The sequence below is a fragment of the Heterocephalus glaber genome, unplaced genomic scaffold, assembly GCF_053883595.1.
Source record: "Heterocephalus glaber isolate CG9 unplaced genomic scaffold, H.glaber_assembly_v1.0 deba00001733, whole genome shotgun sequence".
Lineage (NCBI taxonomy): Eukaryota > Metazoa > Chordata > Mammalia > Rodentia > Bathyergidae > Heterocephalus > Heterocephalus glaber.
Window position 1 is genome coordinate 442,127 of NW_028258444.1, and position 14,276 is coordinate 456,402.

At 33.9% G+C, this 14,276-nt stretch overlaps 1 pseudogene; it reads left to right on the forward strand.

The window, feature by feature from the left end:
* Positions 1-12,992: 12,992 nt before the first annotated feature.
* Positions 12,993-14,019, forward strand: LOC106008630 (olfactory receptor 7E178-like; annotated as a pseudogene).
* Positions 14,020-14,276: the final 257 nt, after the last annotated feature.

Consider the following 14,276-nt stretch of genomic DNA (forward strand, 5'->3'; position numbering starts at 1 on the left):
TATATTTTTCTGATTGGAAAAATCATTCATGTGTGACTAAGTTAATTAGCACCAGGTTAGAATATAATGCCCAAGTTGGAGTCCCACCTTTCTTATGCTATTTAACAGGTCTTCATATCAGCACTTTATTCTACAGGCATTACAATTCTCCAAACTAAATTACTTGAAAGTAAGTTAGATTTGTTGTTTGGTCTTATGAATAAATGAAAAATATGCTAAAAACAAGCACAGAACATAAAATAAATACACATGGGAAATATCTCACCTATAAAATGGAGATGATGTTTATGTAACTTATTGCAAAAAGTTTTAAAATATTTTTAAATTTCACAGACTATAGTTCTGTGCCATTAATGAATATACTTGTAAACATTTTAAAATATGAAGATATTCTAGCTTGGAAACAAACCTTTTTTTTCAGGATATGTGCTTGTTAACTTCTCAATAGTTCTCTCATCACCAGGTTTGATACCTGAGTCTTTGAATGTGTCCTCATTTTTATTACATTTTATTTTGATTTTTTTATTTTCTGGAACCTAGGATCCAACTCAAAACCTTGTGATTGCGAGGCAGGCACTGTGTCATTGAGGTAAATCCCCAGTCCTCTCATTCTTAGAATATGAAACATTAGCATTACCTATAAATATACCCACTATTACCCATATTTTAGAAATAAACATTTACTAATATCATATGTGTTGAGAAGTCAAATTTTAGAGTGCTTTAGGAGACTATAAAATTTGAGTTCATAAGATCTTTGCATGATTCTATTCACCTGCACACATGTTCCTCAAAAGCAACTGCTACCTTTAGGTCTGGGAGTAATTTTAATGTCAATATATACATATCCATAATGTTTTGTACATACGTAGCACTTTTATATAATTCTTTGCTACATAGTGCCTATAGCACACGTACATAATTTAAAATATAAAAGCATCTAGGTACATATACATAATTCACTGAAATCTCATGAAGTACTTACATCACTTTGAAATGCTTACACTGAAGCATACAACAACTGAGGCATGTCCTATTTCCTATTAATCACCTACGTTACGTCTCAAAAGATCCATCCTATTCTAATGCAACCTATTACTCTTAATATTTCCTATCAAAATTTCACTGAATTATATGAAATAATAATCTTTGTATTATTGACCAAATAATTTCATCTTGTATAAAGAGAATATTTTCATTTGCCTCTGTAGTGGAGAGAGTGTCCTGGTTAAAGGGCAGGAAATCAACATTTAAGTGGCTGTCATTGATGTGCCACTATAGGCAGATGTGAGTAAATCTCTCCATTTCCCCAAGCTCAAGCTGCTTAACAGAGAGAAAACAACATTCATCTCCAAAACATTTGTGCAACTAGAGGATGTAGGAAAGTTAAGTTTGGTCACTGGAATGTTTCTTCAAATGAACAATCCCATCATTAGAGAAATAGTGAGTTGTTGATGGAACCAATTGTCAAAAGCCAGTGACATCTGTAATGATCAGACTCCAAGATGTGGACCAGTTCAAGCATAAAGTTTCCTTGTATTTCTGCATCTTATTCTTTTTTTATACACTTTAAATAATTTTAAAAACTAAAGTGTACATAGTCCAAAATCCAGAAAGTAGTATTTAAAATTTGAAGGATTTCATATATATTTTACACATTATTTGAGTACTTGCTCTTTGATTTTCTATGGATACAGCCATGATTTTTACTTGTATATGTTTGTTTTAAATAATTGCACCAATCTTTGGGAGTATATATATATATATATATATATTCAACCACATCTTTTTATTACTTCTCCTTCACCTCCCAGTCACCTTCTCTTCCCCTCTACTCTCATACCCAAACTATCTTCTTATCTCACAGAGTCTATTTCTAGGTTTACACTCATATCTTACTCTTTTTATGCCCATGAATATCTCTTCTACAATCTTGGAATGATGGAATGGTGTGGACTATGAATTCTTAGGGCTTTTTTGCCCACAATACAGCCATAAGGATGAACTATTACTTCTTACCTCTTATCATGTTGAATATTCTTGAAAAATATAAATATGCAGACTAAAAATCATCAGAAGAGTCCATAGGGCACTGATAATAATGAATTTTTTTGTGAAAAAAAAGAAAAACAGAAAGCATCTGTCCAGTGCAAGGTAGAAATTTTATTTTTATATCTTCTCTATGCCACATATTGTATAGATGCTGAAGATGAGAATTGAAAGTCATCTCCCCACAATTTCGTAGCATATATTTAATGCAAGGAAATGATTAAATGTCCCATTCCAAAAATAGAATAATTACTTCAAATACATGATACTGTGATTTACCACTATAAATAGTAGCATTATGATTATCAATAATATTTTTAAATACTTTATGTTTATCGTGTATTGAAAACATAGGAAGCAACCATATCTGTTTCTGGTTTCATCCAATTATATCTACTAGAAATAATGTTATGACAATTATGAGTCTCATAAATGCTAACACCCTGCCCTATGTTTCAGAATTCATAAATGGGATTGGAAGATTCCAAATTTATTTGAATCCTATGCACTAACCTTCTTCATGGTTTCCCTACCATCACATAAAATTAAGCCAAATCTAGTGGTTTCAACCATGGACACATTGAAAGTATAGTTTTAAACTCTGGCAAGTTACTTGAGCAGGTATGGAATCAAGACCTCTTTTTCACACTGAGTTGGGTGATTAAGCAGATGTGGACCACTGCACAGGTGTACAAGAAAGGGAAGAAGGAGATGTGTGCTGAATGACCATGTGCTTGCTCCTTCCTTGATCATTGCCTGTGATCTATGCTTCTTCCTATGCTGGATACAGCAAGCAACACACACTGCTTTCTTATCTGATCAGATAGGAACCACCATAAAAAGAGCATAAAGAGCAAAAGTTCCCCTCTTAGAGTGACAGAGAAGTCACATGTTGGGCTGTTAATGGGACAACTTGCCTGCATACTACGTGAAGTCTTTCCTGCTTTTCTCCAAAACGAAGTGAGCAGTTATGATTTGGGAAATACCGCACATTTGAAATAAAATGAAGTAAACTATGGAACACAGAATTCAGAGCCTGGACCTCTGCAATCACTCAGACATTCTTCACGAGATTATTATTACTGTCATCCTCTTCCTCTTTTCCTTTATCTCCTTCAAATTCCCTTGGAATTGGAATGGTAGGGAGAGTGCAGAGAATTTTATGCCTTCTGAGTGAGATGTCTATGAAGTACAACACATGCAGCAGGAAACCAAAAGTGAATGAGTTATCTGAGACCCTCAACCCAGCACAGAGAAAAACTTCACACTCTAGTTGAGAATTTTTCTCTTAGCATCCTTTGCATAGGCCATCCACAATGGCTTGTTTGTCCTGATGAGGGGAAAATGTCTCTGACACTCCTTTCTCCATCCATCATCTCCATCCATCACTTTCTGTCTAAGGCTGCTCCTATACTTAGTCATGACCAATAGAGGCAGATCCAAAGCAACTCTCCTGCCTTGTATCCTTAGGGGATCTATGTCCTTTCTAAGCCTTGCTATGAAGCCAGTATCTGATATTAGTTTCCTGAGGTGGACAAATATAAAAGGAATCATGTTATAGAGACCAGTGGACTACAGCCATCACACTGAAGGCCTGCTGAAGCATGCTGATTACTTACAATTATATGACCTTTGTGGTCCAATGCACAGAACTCATAATTTGAAAAATTAGCCCATGTTATTCTAATCTCTGAGGACTTTCTACTACTTGTGAAGAAAAAGAAGAGCCAGTGAATGTCCACTCAACATTTTAGGGTTCTTCCTCTATTCAGAAGGGAGTTCTGGTTACATTTTCTTGAATTATTTTTCTTTTGCTTCTTTCCTTCTTACTAAGACCCATCTGTATTTTAATTACTTCCTTTGATAATTATGGCAAACTATGCATAATTTTAAAATTTAACCATATTGAATCCACTCTTCAGTGGTATCAGTTAGGTTCATCTTGTGATATCACCAAGGTACCTTTCCAGAAATGCTTCATCTTCCAAATCTAAAATCTAATACTTATTATAAAGCTCTATACTTTTCTTTCTTTCAACCCTGGCAATGACCATTTCACTATTAACATGGTGGGGAAATAAAATATAAAATATAAAACACGGAACCATGACCAAAAGTTCTATACATTAATTTTTCTGCATTTTCCACACTACTTTCCAAATAAATGCCACTGGTTCTGAGAATAAATTATCCTGCTGTGGAGCCTCCTTGTGGAATATTCAATGTCCTTGTTTTGGCAGAGGAAGAAGATATGGTGGTGACCACAGGATCAATCCAAAAAGACAGGCTCCAGTTCTGAATCTTCTGAATTTCCTGAGATGGAATTATGAGACATGTGACAATAGGTACTTCAGTACTTCTTGAATCCTTCTTGAAAAAGAAAACAAAATGAAAGAAAGAATACAAATATATGGACATCTAGCACTCTCTTACATTTTGAGTTCATGCATTCAGAAAGTAAAATATTACCCCATGATATCCATACTTTACAACAATATTTCTTAATCTTATTAAACTCAATTTCATTTAACCTCAAACTCAAACTTACTATAATCCTTTTAATCTGGATTCTGTGGCTTTTGCATCATTCTGTACAAACATATTGGGGACACTCAAACATCATATTAGAGAAAAAAATTATACATAACAATCACACTTTGCATTACAAAGTCCAAATGTTTTAAGAAAAAAATATGAAGTAATAACATTCTTCCTTTAGAAAGAAAATCATTCTAAAAAAGGATAAGAAAGGATGAGATATACCTAATTTAATTCTAAGAAAAAGATTAAAATCCCTTTTAGCATATTTAAAAAACAGAACAACAAAGAATATTATCTGATATGAAATCAAAGCTGATGGATCATAATGATAAAAATGATGTCATGTGCCAGTTTTTGTCTAGGCATTTTTTTCTTGATGTGATTTTCTGAATTCCCTCTCTTAAAAATTTAAGGTTTTACTCAAATTTAATCATTTGAAATTATGTATTATATAATTCTTTCTCCTGGCTTAAGTGCATTCCAAATTTAGTAAATATAGTTTAGATCAGTACACATAATCAATGATATCTGTGATCATAGTTCTGAAATTAATAGATAACAAACCTTTAAAAAAACATTGAGACATTCTTCTGATTGTTGAATTTTATACACTACTGTTGCATCAAAACCCTAAAATACCACAAAATATCTGACGTAAGAGTTTTCTTTTTAAAATATTTTCTTCTGTATTATCTTGTGAACTGTTAATCTAAGATGTGTTCAAGTATGAGGGTGAATGTTTAAATTAAAATTTAAAACATAGAAACACAAACTCTTATGAGTGTCTCTGAATTGTATTTCTGGTTGTGATGTTTGGGAAAACTTCTCATCCTGGCCATAGTCTCTGGTTTCCAACTCCGTGACACGTGTTCCCTTCCCTCTCCAGCAGTCCTCTGGTGACATCTGTTTCATTTTTACCATGGTTCTGAAAATGATTGTGGACATCCAGCTTCACTTTGGAGTCATCTGCTCTGTATGTTGCTTGACACATGCATAATTTTATCGATTTTGATTGTTGAAATGACATGCATGTGATGGTGATTGCCTTTGACAGGTGTATGGCCATTTCTCACCCCTCGCATTACCCTTTCATTGTGAACATTTACCTGAATTGCTTTTTGTGTCGAGTTCTTTTTTATTCAACTTTGGTATTCCAAGCTCCACAATTTAATTTCCTTACAGTGTCACTATTTAAATGATAAGTAAATTGCTCATTCTTTGTTATGCTCTTCTGAAGTTCTTAAATTCACCTGACTTGCTTGATGTCTTCAATTATCACAGACTTGAATTTGCTGGAGTCATACTTTTTTTCCTTTTAAACCATCTCTTACTCTTACTATGAAGCTATTTTTTTTAATATTCTGAGATCCATCACCGGGAATTTTAAACCTTCCTTACTGTGATGAAAGGGTTCACCTGTCTGATTTTGTTTATTTTATGTAACAACAGAGTTTCTGCATTGCATTAATCCATAAATGAGGTTTTGATTTCATTGACCTATAATGTAGTCTTTTCTATGCTGAGTCACTTCATCGTCAACCTGAGTGAAAATGATGCCATAATGCCCTGTTTACAGACTCTGTTTCTGTTCTAGAGGGCAGAGAAATGGGGAAAAAATAAGAACCAGGACAGAACATGTAAAGGTAAAACTACCAAATGATGAATGTCATCATAATGTATACCTAATGTGTATCAAGAAACAATATTTTTTAAATGCCCTAAACAGGTGCTCTTTTATGCAAGTCGAATTCAGTACATGTGACATCCACTTTAAAGATTGGGAAAAATAGCAAAATTAAATATAAAGACCCACAAATTTTGCCTCCTTGATCATATTATTTTGTCAGAATAATAGTGTGAGTTCAACATCATGGTTCATTGTAGAATGATAGCTTCAAGGGGTGTGTAGGTAAAGAATATTTAGTTTTTAGAATGGATACAAATTTTCAGTTTCTGAACATCAAAAATATTCAAAGGGGAAGGGGAACTGGGGAGGATGGGGGAGGGAAAGGCAAGAAGGGAAAGGAAAAATGAGAAAAGAAAAAATGCAAACAACACTTTTGTATGAAGGGAGGGAAGGGGAATGAGAAAATTAAGAATAAAGATATATCATGTACTGGTATGAATTCCCAATTATGAATGTAATTATATTGTATACTAATATGTACCAATAAATTTAATGAATAAAAAATTCTGGAGATTGATGTTCATGATGATGTTACAACGTGTAAGCAACGGCATGTAATTAATGGTACTCAAGTGTATACTTAATATGGTTAACAGGTAAGTTTACATTGTGTATCTTTTATGGAAAAAATGGAAAGAGTACATGGATCTTTTTTAAAAGATAGAAATGTAATAAGTGAATAAAACACACAAGAGTCTTACTATGGTGAAACATCAAATATACTTGTGGATATTATTTTTCCTTTTGTCTCATTTCTTCAGTCTTATGAAGTTCCTAGAGATTGGATAACAGGTAATAATTTGAATAATTATGAGCTCAGAGCATTGTGCTCCATGATCATGTAATAATAATAAGCCTGTCACTCCAGCACTTCATTTAATTATTCAAATATATTTGGCTTCATATCTGGAAGCACAGACTTCCTATTCCATTGATGGCTGTATCAAGTAGCTCTTATCTAACTTTTCAATCATATAAACCCTGAAACCTGTAACTGAGACTTCAATGCTCACCAAGCTTGTAAGGCTTGTCTTGAGATCTGTATTCATTGGTCATGACACAGCAGAAAAGTGGCATAAACCAGTAATGGCAGAGGGAGGCCATAGATATTCAAAAGACTCTGAGTTATAGGTAACTCATCTAAAGTACAAACATGACTGCTTTGATAGCCAAATGGGGAGATTGTAATATTCAATGTTGCACTACAATAGCTTTGAAGTGTAATCTCTTATTATGATGAATGTACTGCAAAACACATTTAAAATTTGCTTTTCATGCTCTTTGTTTCTACTTCTCATAGATATCTCACAGACAGCAGCAGAAGTAATGTTGAAGGACACAGTGTAAAATGTGTCTCAGAATTCCAACTCAGGTATACTTTGGAGCATCCAGACCTACAATCTATCCTCTTTTTACATTATCATCATCCTGGTTGTCAGCTCCAACTTCCACCTCCACACCCCCATGCACTTCTTTCTCTCTAATCTATCCTGTGATAATGCCTGTTTCATACCTACCGTGGTCCCAAACATGACTGTGGATCACGCTCATAACAGAAGGATTGTTTTCTATATAAGTAACCTGATATAGATTCTTATTTATGTCCTTTCCAGAAGTATGGATGACATGATTCTGACTGCATTGCCTTATGAGAGGCTCCTGATCATCTGGCACCCCCTAAATTACCCAGCCATCAAGAAGCCTCACCTCTTTGGATTTGTTTTGTTGTCCATTTTGTTTAGTCATTTAGACTCTCTGCTGCACTATTTTTTGCCATGTAACTTACCTCCTTCAAGGATATGGAGTTATCCAATTGCTTCTGTGATCCTGTACAAATTCTTAATTATTCCTGTTTTGAAGACTTCACAATAACATGGTCATGTATTTCACTGGTCATGTACATTTGGTTTATTTTTTTTTCCTTCACAGGGATAGTTTTATTTCCTCCATTCTGAGACTCCCATATTTGGTTGAGAAGTGTAAATCTTCTCCACCAAAAGGTCTCCCCTTTCACTAATTTGCTCATTTTATTGAACAAGCATTGCTACATAGCTTGAATGAGTTCTGTCACAATTTCCAAGAAAGGATTTGGTGGCCTCAGTCATTACAGCATGATCACTTCTATGTTGAATCCTTCATGTACACCCCGAGAAATAAGAACATTAAACATGACTCAGACAACAGAGCAGTCTAATTTCAGGCCTGTGACAAGGAATTTAAGTGTAAGATCATAGGACAAATCCAAAATATTAATGACTCAAAGAGCAAAATAAGGAAGATGACACAAAAAGGAAGTGGACTTCGTGGACAAGAGGAGACCTGGGAGTAGTAGGAGAGGGGATGGCCAGGAGCGAAAGGAGAATTGGAATCACTTGACCTTAGCCAAAAGGCCGAGAAGCGATGGGAATTGGAATCAATTAAAATGTGACGTCTACATGTGCCAATTATCAAAGATGAATATAATTTTATATATTGCAAACATATACAAAAACAAAAGCTAAACATATAAAGCTCTAAATCCTGCATCCATGTTATTTTGAAGTAGAATGACTTTAATTTCTCATCATATTTGATAGTGGAATTGTGTTAGCCAGTGTTCAGAGTGAAAACAAATGGAAATGTTTTGAACAATGTGTAGGTGGTTTCAGTTGGGAAGATGAAAAATTTCTAGATGTGGATGTTAGTGATTTACAATATGAATGTAAAAAGGCACTGAACTATAAACTCTCTTTTGCAATTTAAATATGGCATAGTAAAAAATGTAAATAAAATCCAAATGAATTATTGAGAAAAAGAAATGCAAGAAATATATAGTAGTTACAAGTTTCCTCCTGAATAGAGAACAAGACCCCAAACTTTTATGGATATTCATTTTTTTCTTCCTCTTCTTCTTTTTTCCCAATTAAAATTGAATTGTCCTTAGAGTTTGTAGCAAAGTGAATGAATTTGGCTAATTATGACCTCTGTGCATTGAGCCTCCAAGGTCATATAATAGTCGATGTTAAGCCTGTAGCCCTTTAGCTTGATACCTATGCTGAATTTGGTTTCAGAGGCATGTCTTCTTTTCTGTTTTTTTAGGAGGGGGATCAAGAAGCTCCTATCTGAGACTTATGCTTAACAATCCTGACAGAGCCTACGTCCATGATCAAAACCCACCCCAGCCACCATTTAGATCAGTAAGTGCTGAGGGAAATGAGGAGTGAGGAAGGACTGCCTGATTTGTTTACTCCTAGTGAAGACAAACATGGTTTGGATAGGCTAATGGGAGGACAAAAAAATGAAACTTTAAGACATGAGGACTGTGAAGTTTATGATCTTCAATGTGGTGAGTGTTGTTGTAAGCTTATATAAATTTTTTTCTTTCTTCTCAGAGTGATTTTACTTTCTAGAAATACCTCACCAGCCATAACCCAAAATAGGTCACACACAACCATTTCCTAGACAGTTCAAAATGTTCATTAATTTGATGATACAGATAATGATTAGAATGAGGATTCTATCCACAATTTTTAATTCATTATTTAGAGACTCATGAAGGCCTGGTGCTTTTATCTGTGTTCTTTTCAGACCAGAGTAAATCATCTGCACACTCTTTCTAGTTTATAAATGCTTCATTATGGGTTTTTACAAAAAAGTCAAAGGGATATAATTTTTCTTTAATGCGCAATGTCTGATTAGAGACATAGGGCATCTGGGTGTCACCTTCAAAACTCATCTAGTCATTTTACATCCCTGTCGCTCTAGGATGAGATTTCCTGTTCTATGTGCTCTTTTCTAAGGGGATTTCTGGTAGATTGCAGAGCATACTAGTTGGTAACAACTACTATAAAAATTACAGAGGAAAGATTGTGATCTTACAAAAAGATCACAAATAAAAGGCACACATTCATTCAGCATATCCTTCTGTCTTTTTTCCTTTCTCGTGTACCCCTGCAATTTCCCACATCTTTCTCCATTCATGTAACTGGTCCATTCAACTGAAAATGACTGTTAAGATCAGGTCTTGATTTTGTTACTATTCAGAATATAGATTAAAAATATGTATGCCTGAAATGGATCTGTCCATACATCTTTTTAAACTAATGTATGGTTGGGAAACAATGAAAACCAATTCATGTATACTACCCAATGAAGGATGATGTAATTTTAAATCTTGTTTGCTGATATAGAGATAACATTTCTGTAAGACACACCAGGTTGTTAGTATCTCTGAGACTATATTGAGGAAATAGTAAACATATAATGAGTGCTCTTTTGTGTTAATATGTGGTAAAAGCATTAAATCAGAGCAAAATTTGGATATTGGTATTCATAGTAATGAGAAAAGTAATCAGTTGTTCACAATATTTTGTCATAGCATGGTGGCATCAACATACTTGATGCTTTCGTGTCTGCAGCTTTGTGCTTTTCATTAATGTCCTACTAAACTAGAAACAAGATAAAGTGTAGCTCTCTGGGTCTATGTCATGGCCACGAGACCTATAATTCCATTAAATTGTACTGAAAACAAAATTATTTGTTGATAATGGCTGAAAATTTCATGGAGTTAAGACCCATTAATGCATTCATATTATTCCATAGCTCCAATTCCATTTAACAAAGGCATTCATCATACAGCTCAGAATATATAAAACTCACTGTCTCTCTCTCTCTCTCTCTCTCTATATATATATATATGTGTGTGTGTGTGTGTTTTTAATAGATATACTATATACTATATTACATACTATTATATTATATATTTTATTATATTATATGTATAATTTGAGACAGGATCTTCCTAGGTCAGTCTTGAACTCACTGTGTGGCCCATGCAAATCCTCCTGCCTCAGCCTAAATGTGCTGGGAGTATACACGTATGCCACCACACCTGGCGAAACTCATTATATTTTTAATGTAGGAACCTTCTATTGGAAAATCATCCACAATGTGCAAATTTTATTAGCTTATATAGAATGAATATTATGACAATAGAAATTATTGTATTTTCATTAAACAATATGAACCTAGAGAGGAGGAAAGAGTCACAGACATCTAACATATTGTAGCAGTTCAATTATTCAGAAAAAAATGATTATTTCATGACTCGCAGGCACTGTCTTTTTCACCAGAGCTAGATTAATTTTCTGAATCACAGGCACTGTCTCTTCTACCAGAGTTAAATGAAAATATTCTCAATGTTAAATGAAAGGTTTGTAGAATGATTTTGAAAAGATTATTTCCATATGAAATGCTGAGCTATTTTTGATTATGTATATAATTTATATATATTATATAATATATATTATACATATTAGATACAGTTAATAATGACTGACTTTTTAAATGAGATAAATTAATGGCAAAACCAAATATATATTAATTGCAGGAAGTCAAAGATCAATATTCTACTTAGATTTTCATGGGGATAGTCACTCATATATGTTATAGAGAGGAGCAGAAAATATTTGAAATGCTTGTCATCATAATTACCTTACAGATTAACTCATGGCTCTCTCTGAGGTAATGCAATTTATCACAAAAGTCATTTATGGTAGATGTATTTACTTCATAAAGAAAAACAAATATACATGTTGTTATAAAGTAGAACATTTCAGGGACAGTATGTGCTATACACTATTTAAATGCAATTTAGGTACTTTACAGGTAAGTCTTTAGAAAACATTTATGGATACAGTAATCAACAGAGATTTCAGAACAATGAAAGGAAAATCTACCTCCATGTTCCTAACAATAGTTGCCCATGGAAACAAGGTGTGTGGAAGAATAGAATCATTCAGACATATCAAGAACCAAAGATTCATAGATTATAGTTCAAATCAATGTCAAATATTGTCTGTATTAAATATTATAAAATTTTACATTGTAATACAGATCATGTGCATTAATATTTTAAAAACAGTTAATATTAACATATTAAAGATTCATGCTCTAAATGCCAGGAAATTTATGGCTGCAATTGTTTCAACTGCATTGTAAAGTGAACCAACAGAAACTTCACAGGCAAATATTCTAATCAATCTGGTTTTGATTTTAGACCACGGTATCTGGACTTTTTAATATTTTGCCAGGTACATATTGATAAATTGGATAGAAAACTTCTACTATGTGCAATTAAATGATTTTTGAAAGTTTCCATAAAATAGGCGTGTAAAGTAGGTAATTATTGTCACAGTATTTCAACTGATGAAACTACCGGATGTATTACATTATTTTCTGAGCTTCCCTGTTTTACATCATTTCCATATTATATCATCATGATAGCAGACACAACTTTCACTTGTTTTTCATCACATATTGAATTTTTTTTTTTTGGTACCAGAGATTGAACTTGGGAAACATATTGAATATTTTATAAATATGAAACATCAACATTTAGTGATCAAATAATAGATCCCTAGCTGTTTTAGCGAACTTATTAAAATTCTGAATATCAGAATATTGGGCCCTGATTTTGATAGAAATAAGGTAAATGAGGATACTTCTTAGTTTCCTGCAGAATGATTATTTCTAAAGAAGGAAAGCTATTACTTATTCTCAATTTTTATTAAACAATAGGCAGTATTTTAATATAATCATGAACTTCTTGTCTCCAATATACTTGGTCTTCTAACATTGCTCACTGGACTGTGTAGAAAACAGGTGACTAATAAAAACTAATAGTGGACGATTTAAAACAATAAATTTAGTAGAACTCAGATACATTAATAAAATTATGTGGAATGCAAGAGTAAATTGTGAGTATGTGAGTACAAAACATATACAGACTGCTAAATATTTGTGGGGTTTTTTCTATATTTTTTTCTCTTTAACATGGTGTCCAGACAATATAGATGCACAGAATCTAACAGCTGTGTTAGAATTCCATCTCATGAAAGTCTTAGAGGATCCAGACCTGCAGCCCATCCTTTTTGGACTGTTCCTGGCCATGTACCCGGTCAAAGTGCTTGGGAACCTGCTCATCATCCTGGCTGTCAGCTCTGACTCCCACCTCCACACCCCCATGTACTTCTTCCTCTCCAATCTGTCTTTTGTAGACATCTGTTTTCAAGGACTATTGTGGATATCATAATTCAGAGAATAGTCATCTCTTATGTGGACTGCCTGACACAGATGTCTCTGCTTATTCTTTTTGGATGTATGGATGACATACTTTTGACTGTGATGGCTTATGATAGGTTTGTGGCCATCTGTCGCCCCTTCCATTACCCAGTCTTTATAAGCCCTCACAACTGCATCCTCCTTGTTTTTGCATGTGTTTTGTTAAGCCTTTTGGACTCACAGCTGCATACTTTGATTGTTTTAAAGTTCATTTACTTCAAGAATGTTTCCGTTTCCAGCTTCTGCTGTGAACCTGCTCAAATTCTTAATCTAGACTGTAGTGAAAACTTCAACAAAAATATAATTACATATTTTGTTGGTGCCATATTTGGATTTTTCCTATCTTGATAATACTATTCTCTTATTATAAAATAATTTCCTCCATCCTGAGAGTTCCATCATCAGGAGGGAAGTATAAAGCCTTCTCCACTTGTGGGTCTCACCTGTCAGTTGTTTGTTTATTTTATGGCACAAGCATTGGGATATACCTTGGATCAGCCATAGTGCATTCGCCTAGAAAGAGTTTGGTTTCCTCACTGATGTACACAATTGTGACTCCTATGCTGAATCCCTTCATCTATAGCCTGAGGAACAGGGACATTAAAGATGCCCTGCTGAAGCTTCATAGAAGAAAAGTCTAATATGAAGACCTGATGCCTCCCATAGAATATAGGTTGAAAAAGCATCAGTCTTAAGTATATAGTCTTTTAAGTTCTGCCACCTAGTCATCTTATATTTACAGATCGAGAATTTTACTTTCTCATTATACCAAATATCAAACTGGCATTTTACAGTGGTGTGAAGTAGGAAGAACATAGACTCTTTAAAATGAGTACTGGAGACCAGAATGTTGCTCAGCAGCCCTGAGCCTTCCTGAGTTCAATTTATGGTACAAAAT